This window comes from Moschus berezovskii, chromosome 26 (assembly GCF_049115385.1).
Source record: "Moschus berezovskii isolate FMDL1 chromosome 26, NW_MosBer_1.0, whole genome shotgun sequence".
In the NCBI taxonomy this organism is placed as follows: Eukaryota; Metazoa; Chordata; class Mammalia; order Artiodactyla; family Moschidae; genus Moschus; species Moschus berezovskii.
Genome location: NC_142485.1, coordinates 21,239,578 through 21,264,168, shown reverse-complemented (window position 1 = coordinate 21,264,168; position 24,591 = coordinate 21,239,578). Strand labels below are relative to the sequence as shown.

At 43.4% G+C, this 24,591-nt stretch overlaps 1 protein-coding gene across 3 annotated transcripts in view; it reads right to left on the bottom strand.

The window, feature by feature from the left end:
• The window catches only part of TRMT9B (tRNA methyltransferase 9B (putative)), a 69,557-nt gene extending 45,639 nt beyond the window's left edge, over positions 1-23,918 (bottom strand). The window contains exons 1-3 of one of the 3 annotated variants that reach the window (XM_088832629.1): positions 23,527-23,918; positions 22,732-22,882; positions 7,845-7,955 (exon numbers count right to left, since the gene is read on the bottom strand). The gene's annotated coding sequence lies outside the window, so the exon portion shown is untranslated. Of the gene's footprint in view, positions 1-7,844; positions 7,956-22,731; positions 22,883-23,231; positions 23,454-23,526 lie in introns of those variants that run through there. The other 2 variants (XM_088832630.1, XM_055416525.2) reach the window with 2 other exon arrangements.
• Positions 23,919-24,591: the final 673 nt, after the last annotated feature.

Here is a 24,591-nt window from a genome sequence, read left to right as displayed (position 1 = left end):
GGAAGTCTGTCTGTCTAATGCTACTTTAGAAACAGGGAGAAGAGAGGAAAAACGGGCTTATGTTAAAGACATCACAGAGTCAAACTTTCAAGGACAGGGAAAGAACAGACTGGTCTGTTTAAGGACAGCACGTGTCTACAAAAGTGAACAGGGTAGATCTGCTTGTTGTTGCTGTTTTATATCCAAGATGAAGTCACAGAGACCCAGAGAAAATTGTTTCCACATTTTTGTTCACAGAGGTGAAATACGATGTGTATGTGTACAAACTGTATATGAGTCAGAAAACGTAGTTTTCATTCCTGGAAGAAAACCGAGTAGTGTTGTAGTTATCATCAGGGATGCTCACTGTCAGTGAGGAAGCCTGCGATCTCAAATAATTCTCCCCTAAACACACACACACATACACATATACATATTGTATATGTGCACACATATGTATGCATATGTGTATATGTGTTTGTATTTATATATGTAAATAACACAAAACAGGACAGTGGACTCACAAGCCCGTGTGAACACAGAAGCAGCTCTGTGCCAGAGCCCAGGATGGAAGCCTGGGTGTACCCGTGAGGGGAGGGTCTCTGGCTCTCGCAGCTGTCTGAGGAGGAGGTGCCTCTGTGACCTCTTCTGAAGGATGGCAGGTCCATTGCATCTTTCTGTGACGCTGCTCAGGCCAGGCCAGGCCAGGGCAGTTAATACAGGGCATGTCGTCCGTTCATCACAGCTCAGCTCTTCTAGTAATAAGCTGACATTGTTGGATTGGAAAACATCTGCAGACGGGTGTCTTGCTGGTGCCTCCTGTGAGCGACTCAGAGCTGAACCCTCTGGGCTGCCTCAGCTCCTCACCCTAAGGGTGGATCCCTCCCAGAGGGGGCAGCGGAACATCCCGGCAACAGGGACTCCAGGTCTCACATCAGAACATCACCAGGATTCCTGGTGACTGATTCCCTGACAGGATTCCTCTCACTCTGACTGCATGCCATAAACACTCAGATCTCAGAGTAGAGAACATGAAGAGATTCTAGTAATTAAGAGCGCTGCAGTAGCCCTTTATGACAAATATATCAGAAATTGCTAAAGGATCAGTGTTTGTTTAAGAAGGAAAATTCTTCTTTTCTGGAAATTCCAAAGAAGCAGCCCATGACTTTCTAGATGAAAGGAATAGAAATCAGGAATCTCTGCCCGCTTTGTTCCCCTTCTGACCTCATCTTTATAAAACAGGCCACATCCCAGGAAAGGCACATAATTCTGCAGATCTGTATAGTCCCTTAGCATGTGAGTCTTTTATGATCCAGGTAGCATCTCATTTATTTTTTTTTTTTATGTGATGCTACTTTATTATCATTATTATTATTTTTTTTTACAATATTATATTGGTTGGTTTTGCCATACATTGACATGAATCTGCCCCGGTGGAAATTTATCTATGGTGGTGTCTCTTTTTAGAAAGTGTATCACAAGTTCATTCAGCCTGACAATGGTAGTGACAATGGTAAAACTCACAACAGCGCTTTAAAAGAAATTAATCAGTTGTTAATAGCATTCTCCCAGTTATTGCATTTATATGGACATTCACTACTTTCTATTTTATAAAGACAGTGTTCTAAAAATGTGTTCAGTATTGGTCTTGCTTTTTAAGTTGATTAGTGACTGTAATTCTACTGTGGGAGGGACAGCTTTCATTCTTAGCAAGAAAAATGGAAAATTCAGGAGAATTTGCCTTCCCTAGAAATTATGAGTGTTAAAGAGCTGCTTTAATTAGGAAGGTTTAGCTCAGTAGGGGCAAAATGTTCAAAATAATCTAAATGGAGAGAGCTTGAATTGGTCAAATGCCAACCGAGGAAGTCATTTTAATATCAACTCCACAGGAAGAACCGCTGGGGTAAGCAAATGTTTGTCATTGTCCCTCTGACTTCCCTGAGGTCTGCTGAGGGTCTGTCTGTGTGTGGAAGTGCTAAGGTGGAGCAGGAGTTAAGAACATGGTTTTGAAGCCCTAAATTCCTAAGTTTTCACTCTGCCGCTGTCTTGTGCCATCATGGAACATGTTTTCCTGAAGTCTCGGATGGCATTTTGCACCACCCTTGTTGGCTTTTGCTAATAAAAGTCTTGTTGGCTTTTACTTAACACATTAGTATTTAATTTAACTGACAAGATTTTGGGGCCCTGGGCATAACTTTAGACGATTATTTCAGACAGAAAACAAATATAGGAAGTGATTTACCTTGTGCCCTAGAGTTAAACAGATTTTACACAGAACATTTCTGCTTATCAACCCAGTTCTTCTGTGTACTGTGAAAAAATTAATTTTCATGCTACCTAGAATCCTGTCACTTATACTTCCCTTACCTCAGAAGTATTAGCCAGTGGTGTTATGCTACCTGATCCTAAAATATCTTTAAATTATAATCTCATAATGTAAAACTTGAAAGGAACACTGAAAAAGGTGAACAAGTAATGTTGTAACCTTTTATACCGAAAATATTTTTTGCTCCTCTGAGCTGGGGAAATGAGGTGGTCAGCTTCCCCTCCCCTGCCATGCACCTCCCCTTGGGGCAACTCTAGGGCACACAGGCTCTGCTCACCTCCAACGGGGACCTGTTTCTAGCAGCCTAGCCTCTCTGATCTCCTGCATCTGTCTTGCTCCTCTTTTGGGAGAGTGGTGGTATGAGCATGAGCCAGCCAGCTCCTGTACTGATCTGCGAAGTCCTGTGCTAGAAAGACAGGTACTGAACTCAAAACAGAAGCAGAAGATATTAAGAAAAGGTGGCAAGAATACACAGAAGAAATATACAAAAAAAATCTTAATGACCCAGATAACCACAATGGTGTGTTCACTCACCTAGAGCCAAACATCCTGGAGTCTGAAGTTAAGTGGGCCTTAGGAAGCATCACTATGAGCCATGCTAGTGGAAGTGATGGAATTCCAGCTGAGCAATTTCAAGTCCTAAAAGATGGTGCTGTGAAATTGCTGCACTCAATATGTCAGCAAATTTGGAAAATGCCGCAGTGGCCACAGGACTGGAAAAGGTCAGTTTTCATTCCAATCCCAAAGAAAGGCAATGCCGAAGAATGTTCAAACTACCACACAATTGCACTCATCTCACACACTAGCCAAGTAATGCTCAAAATTCTTTGAGCGAGGCTTCAACAGTATGTGAACCAAGAACTTCCAGATGTTCAAGCTGGATTTAGAAATGCAGAAGAACCAGAGATGAAATTGTCAGTGGTCATTGAAAAAGCAAGAGAGTTCCAGAAAAACATCTACTTCTGCTTTATTGACTACATCAAAGCCTTTGACAGTGTGGATCACAACAAACTGTGGAAAATTGTCAAAGAGATGAGAATACCAGACCACCTTACCTGCCTCCTGAGAAATCTATATGCAGGTCAAGAAGCAACAGTTAGAACTGGACATGGAACAACAGACTGGTTCCAAATTGGGAAAGGTGTACGTCAAGGCTATATATTGTCACCCTGCTTTTTTAACTTAGGTGTGGAGAAGGAAATGGCAACCCACTCCAGTGTCTTGCCTGGAGAATCCCAGGGACGGGGGAGTCTGGTGGGCTGCCGTCCATGGGGTCGCACAAAGTCAGACATGACTGAAGCGACTTAGCAGCAGCAGCAGAGTACCTCATGTAAAATGCTGGGCTGGATGAAGCAAAAGGTGGAATCAAGACTGCCAGGAGAAATACCAATAACCTCAGATATGCAGATGACACCATCCTTATGGCCAAAAGTAAAGAGGAACTAGAGAGTCTCTTGATGAAAGTGAAAGAGGAGAGTGAAAAAAACTGGCTTAAAATTCAACATTCAAAAAACTAAGACCATGGCATCCAGTCCCATCACTTCATGGTAAATAGCTGGGGAAACAGTGGAAACAGTGATAGACTTTATTTTCTTGGGCTCCAAAATCACTGCAGATGGTGACTGCAGCCATGAAAATAAACGACGCTTGCTCCTTAAAAGAAAAGCTATGACCAACCTAGACAGTATATTAAAAAGCAGAGACATTACTTTGCCAACAAAGGTCCATCTAGTCAAAGGTATGGTTTTTCCAGTGGTCAAGTATGGATGTGAGAGTTGGACTATAAAGAAAGCTGAGCCCCGAAGAACTGATGCTTTTGAACTGTGGTGTTGGAAAAGACTCTTCAGAGTCCCCTGGACTGCAAGGAGATCCAACCAGTCCATCCTAAAGGAAATCAGTCCTGAATATTCATTGGAAAGACTGATGCTGAAGCTGAAACTCCAATACTTTGGCCACCTAATGAGAAGAACTGACTCATTGGAAAAGACCCTAGTGCTGGGAAAGATTGAAGGCAGGAGGAGAAGGGGATGACAGAGGATGAGATTGTTGGATAGCATCACCGACTTGATGGACATGAGTTTGAGTAAGCTCTGGGAGTTGGTGATGGACAGGGAAGCCTGGGTGCTGCAGTCCATGAGTTCTCAAAGAGTCAGACACAACTGAGAGACTGAACTGAACTGAACTAAAAAATTTAGACCAATTTTAATTAAAAAAAAAAAACTGGGTCACATAGTTGAACATTAGAAGTAGCTGAGGTTGACCCTTTTTGTTACCAAGGTATTGTTTATTTAATTACTTCTGGGGAGATATTTCAAATATGCTACATACTTTTTATGTCTTTTTGCTTTTTGGCCATTCCCCACAGCTTCCCCACAATTTAGTTCCCTGACCAGGGATTGAACCCATGCCCTCAGCAGTGAAAGTGGGGAGTCCTAACTACTGGGCCACCAGGGAATTCCATTATGTCTTTCTAAAGAGCCTACATATTGCATTTGTAAAGAATCTGCCTGCAGTGCAGGAGACCCTGGTTTGATTCCTAGGTTGGGAGGATCCTCTGGGGAAGGGATAGGCTACCCACTACAGTATTCTTGGGCTTCCCTTGTGGCTCAGCTGGTAAAGAATCTGCCTGCAATGCAGGAGTCCCCGGTTTGATTCCTGCGTCGGGAAGATCCTCTAGAGAAGGGTAGGCTACCCACTACATTATTCTTGGACTTCCGTTGTGGCTCAGCTGGTAAAGAATCTGCCTGCAATGCAGAAGATCTGGGTTTGATCCCTGGGTTGGGAATATTCCCCTGGAGAAGAGAAAGGCTACCCACTCCAGTATTCTGGCCTGGAGAATTCCATGGACTATACAGTCCATGAGGATGCAGAGAGTCAGACACGACTGATTGACTTTCCCTTTCACTTTCATAATACAGCAGCAATGCTCTCTGGCATCCAGCGATGCTAACAGAGCGTCTGTATTTACACTGAGTGGCATCTTGACTGTTTCTCTGCCCTGCACTGCTGTGGGCAGTCACTTTTCACTCTCTCTTCTCCTTTCTAATTTGCTGCTCTTCATTGGCTTGGCGTTTAAGAGAGATCAAACAACTAAACCTGTTGGAAACCTACCTAAAATAGGAAGAGAAAAACATTTGGGTCATTAAAGGCATGAGTTTTAGATGAACCAGTTTGATGACATCTGTACTGTGTTGGTTCTGGGTTATGATCTGGAGGCTAAGAAAGGCTTACTGGCCTCCTGCTCAGTCCTTGGGCGCTGGTCCTCTGATTGTCAACCTTCGTTTTTTTTACCCAGAGCTCGCTGACCTCAGCTCCTGGCTGTGTGTTCATGTCAGTGCTAGCTCTGTCTCATTTCTACTGAGCTCCTTCTTAAAAGCTCAGACCTTGTAATGCCCTCTGTTGTCTGCAGCAGCCCTCACCTCTGAAAACCAGCCAGTGCGTGACGGGGTTTGAATGTTTACATCACACACTGAGGCATTCAGTTCAAAGTAAGGGCCACAGATATAAAAGCTGCACAGAAGGAGGAAATATGCCAGCTGAAAAAAAAAGAGGTCTAATTTGCAGGCAGCTTGCATTGTATTTTATAACAATATGTTTGACATTTTCAGCTTTCCTATGGCAGTAAATTGTACTTCTCCTAGCAGCAAGAGTTATTAAGTCTGTGCCCAGAATAAACCAGACTGTTTTGGAAAGTTTAATTTTTTTCAGTTTTCATATTCCATTTTATGACAATGTTGGTTTCTTCAGCAGTAAGCCTATAAGGAAATTCTGTTTATTATTTCTAATTGAAAACTATAAATACCGTTTGTACCTTTCACAGTTTCATCATAATTTACTTTAAAAAAAACCACAAATACAGTTTGATTCTAAATTAAAAATTAAGTAAGACAGAAGATTTAACATAAAGCACTGATGGCAAGATGGCAGTTTATCTTGGGGATGGTGATAAGCACTTAATGGAATCCAGGGTGCCATCTTCATGGACTGAATGTCCACATCTCCTACAGGATTCACATGTTAAAGCTCTGACTCTCCATGTGGCTGTATTTGGAGAGGGCCTATCAGGGGATAATTAAGATGAAATTAAGTCATAAGAGTATGGTCTTGATCCGACAGGGTAAGAGACACCAGAGAGGTCTCTCTCTCCACGTGCGCACAGAAGGAAGGTGACACGGGGAAGGTGGCTATCTGCAAGCCAGCAAGAAGGGAGCTCTCACCAGAAACCAAACCAGCTGGAACCTTGTGGGGGAACTTCTAGCCTCCAGAACTTGTGAGAAAACATATTTCTATTGTTTAAGCCACCCTGTCTGTGGTACTTGGTCATGCCAGCCCATGCTAAGACATTGTCTGTTTTGTGACATGCACACTTATTTTACCAAGAAAGGCGATGATGTGTCTGTCATGAAATGTAAATCACTCACTCGTACTCAGTCGTGCCCGACTCTTTGCAACCCCATGGACTGTAGCCTGCCAAGCTCTCCTCTGTCCATGGGATTCTCCAGGCACGAATACCAGCGTGGTTGGTCATTTCCTCCTCCATGGCATCTTCCCAGCCCAGGGATAGAACCCACGTCTCCTGCAGCTCCTACTTTGCAGGCGGATTCTTTACCACTGAGCCACCTGGGAAGCCCCCCAAGATGTACAATTCCAATGACGTGTACATGTGAAATATTGAAAAATAAAGATGGAATACAACATTCTTGATAAATAGTTTTTAAATAACAACCCAAAAAGGACAATAATAACTTGAGTTTTTGAAAGTAGTCTTTTCCTTAGAAGGGTCAATCAGTACTGTACTTTGCTCACCAGATCTTTGATGGCCTCCTAAACTGTTAGAAAATGAGACGTTGCCCAGCTCATGCATGAGAAAACTAGGGTCAGGTAGGGGGCAAATGGATATGAAACCAAAGCTTTCACTTTGATTGTTTACATTAGGATCTTAATTCCCCGGGCAGTCAGGGATATTGACAAAACAGTGCCTTTTCAGGCTGACTCTGCTCCGACTTCACTAAGAAAATGCAAACCTCTTCCATTTCCCTCTTTGTGCTTCACAGTCTCATGCATCCCTTTCGTTTCAGAATCCTGAGACTCCTCGCCGAGGCTGGCCTCTCTCCTCCATGGATCCCATCTTTGCGAGGACATCAGCCTCATTCACCACTCTTTCTGTCCTGGCCTCTGGCTCTTGCCCGTGGCCTCCTCTCCTCGGCCAGCAGACACCCGGAGCCCCCTCTGCTTAAACAGAAACACAAAGCCACACACAAAACAAGCCCTGCCAGACCCTGCCTCTGCTCTCAGGCTTTACCCTCGTCTTCCTCCTTCCTTTTCAAGAGGGGTCCATGAATCCCACCTGTCTGCTGGTCATCCAGTCTCCTCTCAACCCACCGCAGCCTGGCTGCCGTGTGACACACTCCATCTCCAAGGTCTCTCGGGTTATCCTGCCACCTGTTTCCATTGCTCGGTTTCAGAGAAACACCATCCTGGAGAGAAACTATGGTTGAGTTCGTAGGATGGTCATTTTGCTGGGACTTGGGGAACTCACCGTTAGTATGTGGACTAGAATATATTCTTTCTGAATCCACTGGTCATCTGTCAAGCATGAAGCCTCAGTTCAGTGCTGCTCAAGCGAAGGGTTCAGGATGCTAAGGAAGGCCTGAAAGGAAATGGTTGCAGGATGTAAGGATGGTGAGAGAAGACCATGATGCTGGCATGGCCAGGCGAGGAAAATGTCAGCTGTGTGTGGAGTGAGGCTTATTTAAGCTCTGGGTCACAGTGAGAATGCACGCCGTTATAAATACTTGAGAGCCAATGTGTAAATAAAAGAAAACTATATAATTATGTTTCTGAATGACTAAAATCTTCTTGTACTAATTCTGCAACTGCAGGGGTCTACCCTGCCACACTGTGGTCTAGTTTATAACCCAAGATCTAACTAAAGTAGTCACAGCTTTAGCTAAATTAATTCATACACAAAGGATTCAATAGCCTGAATAAATGCTTTAATGATTACTATTACCTGTAATAAAATTTTCTGTGTCAAAATACAGTTTCCCTTCACTTTAAAAATTATTCCATTATCCTTCAATTTCCTTTTTTTTAAATGGACAAATCATAAGACACAAAACCCTGGGAATCATTCAGAGCACCAAACTATGTGGTTAAAAGTTTGTAACTTGACAGTTGAGTCCACAGGGCGTACCTTGCCTGCAATACAGTTTTCTGTTTTTAACAGCGCTTGTAGTGGGATTCCTAGTAACTTCTGCTTTCTGAGCATTCGCTATCATCCTAAAGTGGTATGTTATACATAAAACCATCAACATATTCAAAATATAATCATCTTAATGAGAATAAAATCTCTTGTATGCACATACTTCCACTGAATCTCAAAAGGCCTAAAGTTTAACAAGTAAAATAGACAGATTATCTAGCATAAGTGAGTTTAAAAATATCTGGCTGAGCATTCCACTTGGAGGTTTTTACATATTCTGCATACATATGGGCATGCACGTGTGTCTGGGTAGCTTTTTTAAGGGAATGGCGGGTCGTCTGGCCCAATTTTCATGGTCATGTGGGAAATATAACATTCTTGGCTCGCGAAACAAGAAAAGGTAGGTCTGCATTTCTGCCAACTAGATGCAAAGCCTCAAGAGCTTCTGGCAGAGGAAAGCCAGCCTGGAGAATCCAGGCAGTGTCTGCAGGCGGAAAAATTAATGGTAGAAGGTTGGAGGGCCTTGGTGATGAATGGCCTTAACAGCTTCAAAAGCGACCTTTTCTCTGGTTTCAGGCCTGTCTGTCAGTGGATTCCCTGAGCTCTGGTCCTAGTATTTAACCCACTTTCAACTGGATGGCCAGAAGTAGTTTGCTCAGAAGTCTCACTGAGTACATCTTCCTATCTCCTAAGAGCTCGGGTGAAATGTCAGTGCCTAGGGTAAGTGCCGCTTGTAAAATGTTTCAGCTGGGACTGGAATGACAGAAATGCTCTCATTTATTAATTTCCCTGAATTGAACCATGTTCCCTGACATGCCATTACCTGGCCTACTGAGTTAACATTGTCTACATTTTCTTCTCTAGCACGTGAAGTACCTATTAATATATATATTTTAATATTTAGGTAATTTAAAAATTAACATCTTGCATTGGTGTGGAACTTTGGTTACAATTGATGAACAAATCGTGATGCATTATTGTTAATAAGTGTCCATAGTAGGACTTCACAGTTTGTATTATCGTGTACTATGGGTTTTGCCACATGCAATATGTCATGTACCCACAATTACCCACATACCATGCAGAATAGTTTCACGGCCATAAAACCCTCTGTGTCCACTTAATTCACCTCTTTTCCCCCACCAAAAACCCCTGGCAACCACTGATCTTTTGACTGTTTTTGTAGTTGTTCCCAGATGTCAAAAAATTGGGATTATATAGAATTTAGCCTTTTCAGCCTGGTTTATTGACTTAGCAATTATGCACTTAATGTTCCTTCTCCATGTCTTTCTGTAGCTCCATAGGTATTTTCATCACGGAATAATGTTCCAGGACTTCCCGGTGGCCCAGTGGTTATGACTCCACACCACCAATGGAAGGGGCATGGGTTTGATCCCTGGTCAGGGAAGTTGTGTGTGCTACAGCCAAAAAAAAAAAACTATGGACTAGTATACCACTGTATGAACAGACAGTTTACCCATTCACCTATTGGAGGACGTCTTGATTATTTGTGAATTTGGGATGTTTGCATTATAAACATGCATGTGCAGGTTTTTGCATGTATTTCCCTGGTAATTTTTTGGTACTCAGCAATAAAGTGCGGTCTAATGCAAGCAGACTTGTGGATGCTGTTCATTTTTGGTGCCCATGAGATATTCACTTTGGGTCTTCTTTTCTCAATGCTCCTTAACACCTGTTGGGCTCTCAGCTGTCTGGCTGGCAGGTAACTTCTGCAGATGTATTTTCTGAATACAGGTGTATCAGTTACTACTGATCACCAAAATTTTATTAAATTTCTTCAAGTCTCCTGTTACAGATGAATGAGATTTCTTGGTTGACTCCACAGAAGGCTGGTATCTGCCAATGAGACTTCAAGAGAGGGAGCAATTCCCATCCAGCAAATGTGGCAATTCCTTGTTTGTTCCAGACATGTCAGACATGTCCAGATCTATAAATCCCCAATGGAAGCCAAGTTAAAAAATTTCAAGTGAAGGGTCATATTTTAATGCTTCTATTTCCATAAAGGTCTTCGCTGGTGGCTCAGACGGTAAAGAATCTCCCTGCCAACGCAGGAGACGCGGTTTTGATCCCTGGGTTGGGAAAATCCCCTGGAGGAGGAAATGGCAACCTACTCCAGGATTCTTATATGGAGAACCCCCAAGACAAAGGAGTCTGGCAGGCTACAGTCCATGGGGTCACAAAAGAGTCAGGATATGACTGAGCGACTAAATAACAACAACAATTTCTGTAAAGGGACTAATAAGTTGAGATCAGATGCATAGTGTTTTTTTTTTTTAACTTTCTTATTTTGTACTGGGGTATAGGCAATGAATCAAGGCTTACTGGGAGCTCAGCTGGTAAAGAATCCACCTGCAATGCAGGAGACCCTAGTTCTATTCCTGGGTTGGGAAGATCCCCTGGAGTAGTGATGGGCTACCCACTCAGCTAGTATTCTTGGCTGGAGAATCCCCATGGGTAGAGGAGCCTGGTAGGCTGCAGTACATGGGGTCGCAAAGAGCTGGACACGACTGAGCGACTAAGCACAGCACATAGCTGATTAATAATGTTGTGATGGTTTCAGATGAACAGCGAAGGAATGCAGCCATACATTTACATGTGTCCCTTGACCCCCAAACGTCCCTCCCATCCAGGCTACCACATAACATTGAGCAGAGTTCCCTGTGCTATACAGTGGAACCTTGTTGGTTATACATTTTAAATAAAGCAGTGTGTGCATGTCCACCCCAAGCCCCCTAACTTGACATTATTACCTACTTCCACAGCCAAAGGAAGAATATTTTTCTCTTTATGTAGAAGGAGCACATTCTGCTACCTGTCTCCTTTCGGCTCACTTTCCAAGCCAACAGGTGGTTGTTGGTTTGTTGCCATGGTCCCCTGTGTTATGTTTTTGGTCACGTGGACCAGTTCTGTTTGATCTCATGCTATTGATCCCCTGGTTCTTTGTGCTCCTGGAGGTTATTCCCTGACTCCAATCATGACATTCTAGATGCCACACCTTTTCTCTTAAAAACTGTGGTCAGTGCGTTATGACGTTGTGACAGAAGAGCTAGCTTCCTTGTGTGAGGATGGAATTCGAGACCCTGGGTACTTTTATCAGCAGGCAGCTTGTTTAGATGACCCCAGATTCCTTTCTCTGATGAATTCTGCAGAGACAGTGCTGGACTTCCGCCCAACAGAGTATGAGGATGAAGTATAATGAAAAAGATCCTGACAGGAAATAATATTCTTTTCCCCTTCCATTTTTAACTTTATTTAAAAATCCATATGGTGGATATATACCCCAAAGAACTGGAAGCAAGGGCTTGTGGAGAGATTTGCACACCCATGTCCAGAGCAGCATTATTCACAACTGCAAAGGTGGAAGTGAGTCAAGTATCCACTTAGAGATGAATGAATTAACATAACATGTATATACATACAGAAGAACACTTGTGTTGTTTAGTCTCTCAGCCGTGTCCAACTCTATTGCCACCCCATGGACCGCCAGACTCCTGTCTGTGGGATTCTCCAGGCAAGAGTACTGGAGTGGGTTGCCATTTCCTCCTCCAGGGAATCTTCCAACCCAGGAATCAAACACACATCTCCTGCATTGGCAGGCAGATTCTTTACCAGCGAGCCACAGGGAAACCCACAGAAAAATACTATTCAGCCTTAAAAAGAAGTACAACTCTGATACATGCTACAGCACCAATGTATATTTTGCTAAGTGAAATAAGGAAGTCACAAAAGGACAAATACTGTGTGATCCCATTAATATAAGGTACCTAGAGTAGTCAAACTCATAGAGACAGGAAGTAGAAACAGTGGTTGCCAGGAGCTGGGAGGAGAGGTAAATGGGGAGTTGCTGTTTAATAGGTGTAGCTTCAGCTTTGTAAGATGATAAACATTCTGTAGATGAATGATGATGATTGCACAGCAGTGTGAACGTACTTAATGCCACTGAATTATAGACTTAAAAATGGTTAAAATGGTAAGTTTTATGAAAGTCACTGTTGCAATTAATGCAATAATGCTACACAACACCTTAATCTTGGGTGAAATCTGAAGTCCAGGCTTGCTGGGGCAATCCCCACCCATGCTTCTTTTCCCCAGGGCACTCATTAATCAGGCAGACCTTGAAAATATTGTGGGTTCAGTTCCAGACCACTGCAATAAAGCAAATATTGCAATAAAGTGAAGAACTTGAAATTTTGGTTCCCATTACAATAAAAGTTGTGTTTGTAATATACTGTAGTCTATAAGTGTGCAATAGCATTATGTATAAAAAATGTATGTACCTTCATTAAAAAATACTTTATTGCTAAAAATGCCAACTGTCATCTCAGCCTTCAGTGAGTCTTAATCTTTTTGCAGTAGTAACATCAAAGATCACTGATCACAGATCAACATAGCAAATATAATAACAATGAAAAAGTGTGAAATATTGTGAGAATTACCAAAAAGTGACACAAAGGCATAAAGCGAACATATGCTGTTGGAGAAATGGCACTGATAGATTTGCTTGATGCAGGGCTGCCTCCAACCTTCAATTTGTAGGCAAGAGAAAATATGCAAAGTGCAATAAAATGAAGCACAGTGTAACAAGGTCGGCCTGCAGTGCCCTCCCTTTTTGCTCTCAAAAGTGTCCCAGGTTGAACGGTAAGTCACATGATCACCCTGGTTCTATTTCGTGATCGCGTAAATCGTTGTATTGCCATCTTCATTTGGAAACGTCTTAACACTTAGAATGTGCCTGCATTTTCTAGAATCACTCTAATTATAAACACGGTGTCCCGGAGAATGCTACAGTCTCCAGTATTTTAATTTTTTAATTTTAAACAACACATTTATTTGCTCATAACGCTGTTGGTTAGATGTTTGGCACAACATGGCTGAGTTTTCCGCTCCGACGATGGTAAGCCTGAGATCAAGATAAGCAGCCAGGGTGAGCTGTCAGCTAGCGGTTCTGGGGTAAAATCTGCTTCCAAACCGATTCTTGGGATTGGATTAAATTTCATGTGGTCATAGGACTGAAATCCTTGATCAGAATGAAGTTCCCCTCTCCTTGATGCCACCCTTCACATTTTAAAAAAATTACTGATTACTTGCCGAACAGTGACTAAAGTACCAAAAGCAGCCCTCCATTCTTATGAACTCTTTCCTTCTTTAAACACTAAAGTTCTTTTTTTTTAAAGTGGTTTGTAACATTATCTACGTTTCACGCGTACAGCATTATATTTTGACTTCTGTATGCACTGCAGTGTGCTCACCACTGAAAGTTTAGTTTCTGATCGCTGTGCGGTTGATCCTTTGACCTATTTTGCTCTCCTCCCACCCCCATAACCACTTCTCTGTTCTCTGTATGTTTGTTTGTGGTTTTTTTATTTTGGTTTGTTCATTTATTTTGTTTTGTTCTATATTCCACATAAGAGTGAAAATACGTGGTATTTGTCTTTCTCCGTCTAACTTATTCCACTCACCATAATATGTTCAAGGTCAATGTTGGAGTAAATGGAAGATCGCAGCTTTTTATGGCTAAATGATGTTCTGTTGTGTATATAAACCACAACTTCTTTGTCCATCCACCCATCAGTGGGCCTTTGTTTCCATATACTGGCCCTTGTAAGTAGTACAATGAACGTGATGGTATACATATCTTTTAGAATTAGTGTTTTTGTTTCTTTCAATAAATATCCAGGAGTGGAATTGCTGGATCATATGGTAGTTCTATTCTTAATTTTTTGAAGAATCTTCATATTGCTTTCCCTAAGTGATTGCACTGGTTTACATTCCCACCAACGGTATATGTAGGCTTCCTTTTCTCCACAGCCTTTCCAACATTTGTTATTTCTTGTGTTTTTGATAATAGCCATTCTAATGGCCATGAGGTGATACCTCACTGTGGCTTTGATTTGCATTTACCTGATAATTTGTGATATTGGACATATTTTCATGTGCCTGCTGGCCATCTGTATGTCTTCTCTGGGAAAATGTCTATTCAGCTCCTCTGCCTGTGTTTTAATTGGGTTGTCTGGCTTTTTATTATTGAGTTGTAGAAGTTCTTGGTATTTTTTAGATATTAACTCATTGGATACATGATTTGCAAATATCTTCTCCCATTTGTTACGCTGTCTTTTCATTTTGTTAATGGTTTCCTTCTGCTGTGAAGAGGCTTCTTAGTTCGATGTAGTCCATTTGTTTCATGGTTGATTTTGTTCCCCTTGCCTGAGGAGACATGTCTAGAAAGACATTAATAAGAGCAACTGCAAAGAGAATACTGCCTATGTTTTCTTCCAGTAGTTATATGGTTTCAGGTCTTACATCAACTCTTTAATCCAACTTGAGTTTCTATTTGTGTATGGTTTAAGACTAATGTAATTTAGTTCTTTTGCATGTGGCTGTCCAGTTTTTCCAAGAACATTTATTGAAGAGACTATCCTTTCTCCTTGTATGTTCTTTGCTCTTTTGTCATAAATTAATTATCCATATGTGTACGGATTTATTTCTGGGCTCTCAATTCTGTTCCATTGATCTGTATGTCTGTTTTTTTGCCAATACCATGCTGTTTTTACTACTATGTTTTTATAGTATAATTTAAAATCAAATCCAGCTTTATTCTTTTTTCCTCAGGATTGCTTATTTGGGATCTTTTGTGGCTGTAAATAAATTTTAGGGGTTTAAGTTCTATTTCTGTGAAAAATGTTGAAATTTTGATAGGTATTGTACTTAACTTGTACATTGTTTTAGATAATATGTAAATTTTAACAATGTTAATTCTTCCAATCCATGAACATGTAATATCTTTCAGTTTCTTTTGTCTTCTTTTGATTTCTTTCAGTAATGTCTTACAGTTTTCAGGGTGCAAGTCTTTCACTTCCTTGATTAAATTTATTCCTAGATATAGTATTCTTTTTGTTGTGACTATAAATGGGATTGTTTTCTCAATTTCTCTTTTGCGAGTGTGGTGTTAGTGTGCGCTTTGGCAGCACATAATACTAATATTAGTTTGTTACTAGTGTATAGAGATGCAAAATACAACTTCATATATTGACTTTACACCGTGAGGCTTTACTTCTAATAGTTTATTATTTCTAATAGTCTGTGGTGGGGTCATTAGGGTTTTCTATATATAAAATCATGTCATCTTCAAATGGTGACAGTTCTTCTTTTTCAATTTGGATGCTTTTTATTTATTTTTCTTGCCTAATTCTCTCCAACACCATGCTGAATAAGTGTGGGGAGAGTGGGCATTCTTGTTCCTGATCTCAGAGGGATAGCTTTCTGTTTTCAGTGTTTAGTTTGATGTGAGCTGTGGGTGTGTCATATAAATTTTGCCTTAAAAAATATACCACAACCCCATGGTCTTTCTTCCCACATCCCTAATTCAATTTGGCACATCAGTGATCTAACCAGTGATTTAAGATTTGGATGTTCTTCTGCTCTATAATACACTTCTCAAATCAAAAGACCATTTTGATTTTAAATCTTAAAAAAAAAAGATAACAGCCCCATATAGCTGAAGACAGGAACTCATCATGCTGATAGCCCAGAGGGAGGAAAAAGCCAGGTTTTTCTCTTGAATATTTATTCAAACAGGAATGAGAGAGAAAAAAAGGAGGGTGGGGAAAAGCTGGAATCAGGTCATGTGTGTGTTACTGTAACATACAAAGATGAATACCACTTACTATTACTCACAGTGAATCCGATTAAGGTTAGATTCAACCAGTTCCTTCCTGAGAATATACTGTAAATGGGCTTAGCTGGGGGCTCACTGTGGAAGAGAATGCATTTGTCCTGAAGCTGCATTTACAGAGAGAGTACTGTTTTTATTTTGATGTGTTTGTTTATGGTGGCATGGGGCCGAGTGGCTCAACTCTTGCTGTCACCACTGGACCTATAATATAATAGTGTGGTTTATCCCAGGCAGCATTTATAATTCTGCATTTAAATTCTTCCATTACCTACCAGAGTAGATCTCTGAATGAACTCTCACCTTTTGAGACATGAAAATCAATTAGAAATTATATATATATTAGACTAACAAATTCACTAAGTAACTCCATCTCCCTCAGCTACTCTTCTCTAATTTTTAGGTTCAAATACCAGAAGCAAATATAAAATGATTTCATTCAATATTCAAGACTTAATTCCTAGATGTGCTAATATAATTTCTGAGTACAAATAAATGATAATGTGTTACTTAGGAATTGTAAAGACTGAATCACATTTGATCTTCAAATCAGGGCTTCCCTGATAGCTCAGTTGATAAAGAATCTGCCTGCAATGCAGGAGGCCTGGGTTCAGTTCCTGGGTTGGGAAGATCTGTTGGAGAAGGGATAGGCTACTCACTCCAGTGTTCTTGGGCTTCCCTTGTGGCTCAGCTGGTAAAGAATCTTCCAGCAATGTGGGAGACCTGGGCTCGATCCCTGGGTTGGAAAGATTCCCTGAAGAAGGGAAAGGTTACCCACTCCAGTATTCTTGCCTGGAGAATTCCATGGACTGTATAGAGTTCATGGGGTTGCAAAGAGTTGGACATGACTGAGCGACTTTCACTTTCACTTTCAATCATATTTACTTTAATAACTCAAAAAAAAATCTGACAAGCCTCAGAGTATGAAATAAGTAATTAGAGTGAATTCAAGCATACTCTTATTTTAATCTCCAATTAACAGGACATTTCTCTATTTAATCCTCTTAAAAAAAAAAAAAAACCATTAAAGTTCCGGAGCAAAGAAAGATTCAATAGAAACACAGTCACACAGATAATTCATTTAATGAAAGAACCAGCCTTCCAGAAGCTACTATATCCCTGATCAGACCCTAGTTCCTCCTTTGTATTGCTATTCATTAAGTAGATAGGCTTTCTGGAACTTCGGTGGGGAGGAGCTTTTAAAAATCATTTTCTTGATAATTTGCCTCAATTATGAAACTGAAACAAAAGAAGATTATTTCATATTCAAATAGAACCACCGCAGGAAGGGGTAGGTGATTAGGAATTTTAGTGATTTATTTGCTCGGTGCTTTTTCTAGCAATTTCATCTGTAATGACTGTAACATCCATCTGCTTGAAATGCAAATTGGTTAGCAACTGGATCCTTTTTTGATTCTTACAATATATCATCTCTCTGCTTGGAGTGAAATATTCCAGCTAAGTCTCTGATGAAATCTGTTTCCAGTAAGCACTGGAATTGGAGTGTCACACAGCATCCATTCTGGTCTCCTCCAGGTGTGCCTTCCTCTGTCTCTAGGCTGGAAAACCATCAGCTACATTTCCCAGAGTCCCTTGCAGCCAGGGTTCTGGGCACAGCTTAGGTTCTGCCAAGTGAGAGGACTTGCATGAGAAGCGAGGTAGAGGGTGTCTAAGGAAGATGTCCGCTGGCTTGTCTCTGTCCTTGGTAACTAGGTTCTGTTACTAGCTTCCTGCGTAGAGTGGTGCTTTGTAGCAGCTTCTCTGATCACTGAACACAGCTCAGAGTGAGCTCTGACGTCAGCAGCTTGGGCAGTGGCTCCGATTCCCAGCCTCCGGACTTGTGCGATGACGGCAGCAACTCTCGGATGCCAGTTCCCGTGGAGCTATCTGGGGCTCACCCCTCCAGCCCAGCCTGCTGCCTCTCCTCTCTCAGCAGCAGCCTTTCCTTCCAGCCTTCCTGTGAGCTCCTACTTCCCGTATGAAACCCCTTTCTGCTTAAAACAGCTGGGAGAGTTTCTCTTATCTGCACCATGACGTTAAAACAAGAGAAAGGAAAGATGACAGCCTTCAGTGCCCAGGACAGCAGGTAAAGCCTGGAGAGAACCACGAAGGGGAAAATGGTTGTGACCTCCACAGTGACTCCTTAAGGACCTGGGAGAAGTCACGGCCCTGCCACCAAGAACTCCCCAAATCAAGGCACCACTCTTAGGGCCCAAGGATGAGGCCACAGCATAAAGGCTTAGAAATAGTCATGAGACGTTTGGAGAAAAAGAAAAACATGAAAGGAAAAATAACAAGAGGGGAGAGAGGAAGGAAAAAGAAGGGAAGAGAGAAGACAAGAGGAAATAAAAAACCAAATAAAAGCAGGACCTAGTGACAGCAGTTCTCTGCCAGCTTCCTCACGTGACCTGGCCTGGGTGGCACTGCCCTGTCGGAACTGTTAGTATCACAGAGCTGGACTCAGGGCTTCTCAGATGCAGATGCAAGGGCACTTTCCACAGGAGAAAATCAAGCGAATCCATCAGCTCTTGAATAGATAGATTCAAACTGGATAAATACATATATTTTATTTCCAGCTATCCTATACACATGTGCATGCTAAGTCGCTTTAGTCATGTCCAGCTTTTTGTGACACCATGGACTGAAGCCCGCTGGGCTCCTCTGTCCATATATTCTCCAGGCAAGAATATTGGAGTGGGTTACCACGCCCTCTTCCAGGGGATCTTCCAACCAGGGATAGAACCTATGTCTCAAATCTCAACACTGGCAGGCAGCTTCTTTACCACTAGTGCCACCTGGCAAGTCCATCTATACATAGTGTTTTTTCTCTTAATAGATAGCTAGATAAAAAGAAATCTAGTAGCTGGAAATTATAGTCCATGGAATTGCAAAGAGTTGGACATGACGCAGCACGCACGCACGCAGCTGGAAATATACAAAATATGTATTCTAAACAAAAATCTATCAGATTTCTAAAGAGAAAATGAATCCAGATGGCTTTAAAGTCAGACAGTTAATAATACAAAGAGTTGACAAACTAGTCAATTATGGTAAATATTGGCTTAGGCTCTGGACAGCTTAAAAAAAAATTGCCAGTATGTTTTTTATAATTCAGTAATCTGTAAGAAAAACAAATCCTAAGCTGTTTACACAAAACAATTAAGACTCTATGGAGATATAATTCTTGATGTAAAAGAAAAGCAAGCGTGTCTCCCAGCCCAGCCTGCTGTTCAAGCCCCACTCATACACCACTGCCCGTCTCGGCAAAGATATCCATTCTCTCTGCTGCTCACTCTCTCCTCATCAGGAAACCTGCACACAGCAAGTGCACAGAATCTCTGCAGTGTTGTTCACTGGGCTTTAATCCTTCCCAATCCCAATATCACTTCCTAAAGCACACATTCCTGACCTCGCTCCCTCACAGGTCAAAGTCCCCGTCTCCCCGCTTGACGTGTTTTCTGCATAGCTCAGCACAGGTATAATGATAGGTTTACCTGTGTAGTACCAGCAGCCATGCTTCCAGGAGGGGTTACATCTGCTTTTCTTGCATCCTGAAGGCTTTAGCATGGTGTCTCAGGTGACTTAGGGATGCTCAAGGAATAAAACCCTGCATGAGTCATATTGCTGCTTCAGCCCCAACTACTCCATTTCTAAATATGTACCTGCCCAGGGGAAAACTATGGACTCTAATCATTTTATGAGAACCACACTTTAATGGCATTAACAGAAGCTAGTTTATAAAAGATTTAAACTTGATTTTAGAATTTCATCTCCTTCCTCCCCCTGCTATCTCATCATTACCTCTCAGAACCACCACACATAATTTCATTCAGCTAGATAAGCCAGTGGTCTGTCCATGGGGGAGGAGATGCAGGCCTGACAGTATAAGCCTCTGATTCCCCCTCAAACACTGATTACCAAGAGTCTATTGTACCCTGTAGTGTATTGTACAAAAGTATAATACATTTACCAGGACAGGAGAATGAGTCACCCAAATACTCCGTTCTACCATCAATTACACAGCAACCCCTCTGCAGTCCTAGGAGATGAGATTTAAGCCATAATATTTCTCTGTCTTGTCAGACAGCTTACACTGTGCGTTTTACACCAGTTATTCCATTTGCTCCCGACTACCACCTTAGTTGCTGGGAGGGATTGGGGACGGGAGGAGAAAGGGACGGCAGAGAATGAGATGGTTGGATGGCATCACTGACTCAATGGACGTGAGTTTGAGTGAACTCTGGGAGTTGGTGATGGACAGGGAGGCCTGGCGTGCTGTGATTCATGGGGTCGCAAAGAGTCGGACACGACTGAGCGACTGAACTGAACCACCTTAGTTGGGCTTCCCAGTTGGCGCTAGTGGTAAAGAACCCACGTGCCATTGCAGGAGACATAAGAGATGCGGGTTTGATCCCTGGGTTGGGAAGATCTCCAGGAGGAGGGCATGGAAACCCATTCCAGTATTCTTGCCTGGAGAATCCTACAGACAGAGGAGCTTGATGGGCTACAGTCCATAGGGTCGCAAAGAGGCAGATGCCACTGAAGCGACTTAGCATGCATGCACATACCACCTTAGTTAAGGAATATTATTCCCATTTCACAGATGAGGAAATGCAGCAATTCAGTCCAGGTGATGGAGCTCAAACTCCAAGTGGTTAGAAGTTTCTGTGTTTGGAAAGTGAGTACCCAAAGTGAATGGTGCAACTCCTCTTGGATACCTCTTAGCTAGAGGTTCAGGCTGTCTGATGACATCAAGAGAATCACACAGGCTAAGGGATGTTCGGTGGGTCAGTTAGCACCCCCACACTTTCAGCCTGACCACCAACCAAACTGCAGCAGAATCAGCTTCCATATTTAGTTCCTTCTGTCTGTCCTTAAGTAAATCACCACACAGTCTTCATCCTTTCCTGCCACTCTCCTCAGAACGCGTCCTAATTTATCTACACTTAAAAGCATGAGACTGCACAGGCAAGTGCTGACAGCTTAATCGCAACGATACTTCATAGAAGGGCTAAATCACAGTGAGAGCTGATTCAGTTCCCATTTAAAATAGGAATCAGAACATCAACATGCAGTAAACACAGAATTTAGTTGCATTTCTTCCTCAGCACTGAGATCCTGTTTATTGCCAAGCTTGTCTGGCCCTCTGTACCTTCTTCAAAGTAGTGATAATAATGTGTCCATTATAGTGTGTCTCAAATTTCGGACACACGTTCTCTAAAGGCGCGTATGAATTCTTTACAAGTGGAATGCATATAAATATCCCCGTATCCACCTATCAGAAATACTGAAAGTATTAATACCTTCTTTACAGTCCTCTTAATTCCCATTAGGATTTGGCTTTAGAAGATATATGTACACAGAGGGTTAAGATGTATTGGGAAAGCACCTCCCCCCACGTCCCTCTGCTTTAAGGCAGAGTTAACCATGAGGCGTGGGGTCGCAAAGAGTCGGTTATGACTGAGCGACTGAACTGCATTGAACTGAACTGAACCATGAGGACACAGCATTTTTCATTTCCCATCCCTTCAGTAAGTAAAATCTTATTAAAACCTTGATGCTTTTGCTATATTAAGACAGACACACAAAAGGACAAAGTATATCCAAAGAACATAATTTCATTAATTGAATCTTCCTAGAAAAAGGATTTCTTTTGAACTAAGAGAAGAGTCTATAGAGAGCCCGCCTCTCAAATCTTACCGAATGCATTAAGAAAGCAGTTCTCTGGAGCAGTTTCCTTGGTGAGGAGATAGATCCTTTCCAACCTGTCAAGGTCCACTTTCAAAGAAGTTATGGGCCATCAGGGTCCACCAGGGAGTCGCTTTCATTCTCTTCAAATGATCTTTCCCTCTGAGCTACTCTAGAGCAGCCCTCACCATCCCTGGAGACTCCTTCGTACTGAGTTTCAAGCCAGGCATCAGGACAGAAAGACCTACAATTGTTCCTTCCTAAACTTCAAGACAGATTAACCGGTCATCAGTCAGAAATGTCAAGGATTCGCTGTGCTAATGAGCCACATGAATAATAGTACTTCAGCTCCTGAAACAAGGAGTTAAAAGCCAACTGTTAACCTATATTATTGCCAGTAACCTTAAACTCAAATGACATAGCTGAGTTCTAGCTTTTCGCCCACAGGAAATATTCCGTGTACATTTAAATGCGTGCAAACATGCCAATATAAAGCTTCACCTTTGCAGTAGCTGTTCAAAATCTTACCCTCTTTCTGTGCATTCTAGGCTTAGAACGTTTATCACGAAGAACTCAGATAATATGTAAGGACACTTAGAGCAAATACTACACAAATTCTGCCAATCCCGTTTCCATATTCTTTCTTAAACTGTATTTTTGACATCAGCTTGGACTATTTCAATAAGTTTTTCCAGATCAACTAAAAAATATTCCCTGACAAACTTTCTGGCTTCAAGTTATGTTCGTTTATTGCCTCCAGCTAGTTAAAAATCAATTCCCAAGTGATAGCTTCCAAAGGGAAAGATACACGCGTACTCGAGGAAAACACAAATTCATTTTCACCTTTAGACACGAAACAGTTCTCCTGCAGCTCCGGGTTCTGATTTATCCGGTGTCACATCTGAAGCCCATCCCCGCAGTCCCTTCCTGCACGCCAGGCTCCGCTGTTCGGATCACGTCTAAGTTTTCAAGGTAAGCAGGTCACCCTCGGCGACTGGAATGACAGCGGAAGAGCAGGCACTCACCCCAGGCGGCCAGACCCGCCCGAGAGCGCGGGAGGCGACCTGGCGCGCCCCCTCCTCCGGATCCGAGGCGGGGAGGGCAGGCGCGGGGCCGGCCCAACTAGGGTGGAAGGGAGGCTCCCCGCCTGCCCGCTCTGCGGACCACGGTCAACGCCACGGTCGCCGGCGCTGGCCGCGAGGTACGGGGGCGGGCAGCTCTACGGAACCGAATAGTTGCAATGCATTCCCGCACCGCCCCCCACCCCGGAGCCGAGGCGGAAAAGCTGCCTTTGCATCAAAGCCAGGGGCTGCGCCGGGCGCAACTTCCACCCGGTGACCTACTTTAGAGTGTGAGAATGAACGCGATGCGGGGAAAAATAGACGGAGGGCGCGCGGGAGCCGGGCTCCGGGGACGCGCGTGGCCGAGTGGGATCGCGCGCCCGCGCGCCCCCCGGGGCTTCCAAAGAGAAGTTGCCGCGCGGCCCCCGGAGGCCCGGGGCCGAGCCCGGGGGCCGCGGCTCCGCCAGCGCCTCGCGCCGCGGCCCGGGTGCCGGCTTCCCCAGGCCCGCGGGCCTCCGGACGAGCGCCGCGGCTCCCCGCCCCCGCCTCGGTCCCCGCCTCCCCGGCCCGCCCTCACCTCTCCGGGCGGCGCGCGGGCTCCGGCGGCCTGGGGCCCCGGGTCAGCGGCGCCTCCGGGCCGGGAGGGCGGCGGCGGGCGCCGAGCGGAGCCCGGGGAGTGCCGCCTCTCGGCCCGGTCCCCTGGGAGCGCCCCGCCCGCCCGCGCCCGGGAAGTGAGGCTCTGCCGCGCCGCCGGGCCCGGAGATCGGGGTGACCTTCCTGCCTTTTCTCGTCGGGGTCTCCCGGCGCGGCCCGTCCTCCGTGGGGAGGCCAGGCCGAGCCGAGCACACCTGGAGCGCAGCAACGCCGTACCTGGGTGGCAGCAGCGTGACGTTTCAGCGCGTCTTCTCTCATTTGATCCTGGCAACCACCTTCTGCCACCAAAAGGTCCCCATTGGGTATCTGGAAAAACCGGAGATCAGAGGGGTTCAGTCCCAGGTGCCGCTGCTCGCACTCTCCAGATCTTTTCACTCACATGGCCTGCGGAATCTGTGAGCGAAAAGACCCGTCTAGTTTGCAAAACTAGACCCATTCAAGTAGCGTCTGTCAGAAGAAGGGATGGAACTTAGGTTGAAAGTTTCAGCGGAAAGTTGGACACAGATTCCTCCCTCCCCAGCCGCCCCCGCTCCGCTTCTGAAACAAGAGGGCTAGCTACTTTCTATCAGGTCCTTCGCCTGCTCCAACAATTTAATAATCTTCAGAGGCCTATGACTTAAAAATGCGGGTACCCAATATTGGAAAAGTAACATGTTGATGAACTGTTCTGCCCCTCCTTGTGTTTGAGCTTGACACTCCTGACCCTATGGGATGAAGATGAGTTGTATTTCCAGGCACGGTTTTCTGTGGGGACCCAACTACACCTCTCATATAACACCTCGATGAGGTTGTTTAAGGCACTGCCAAGAGGAGCTCAGCAGATACAGCTTGTGATTCTGGAATAGCTTTCTAGTGCCATGCTATATTGGGAAACTTTGCTTGGGCATCTCTGTCTTAATGCCCAAGGGTAATCAAATTGACGTTTCCTTCTTATATAAACTCCAGTTTGCATTTAAAAGGGGAAGAATCATGAGTCTGATGATACATG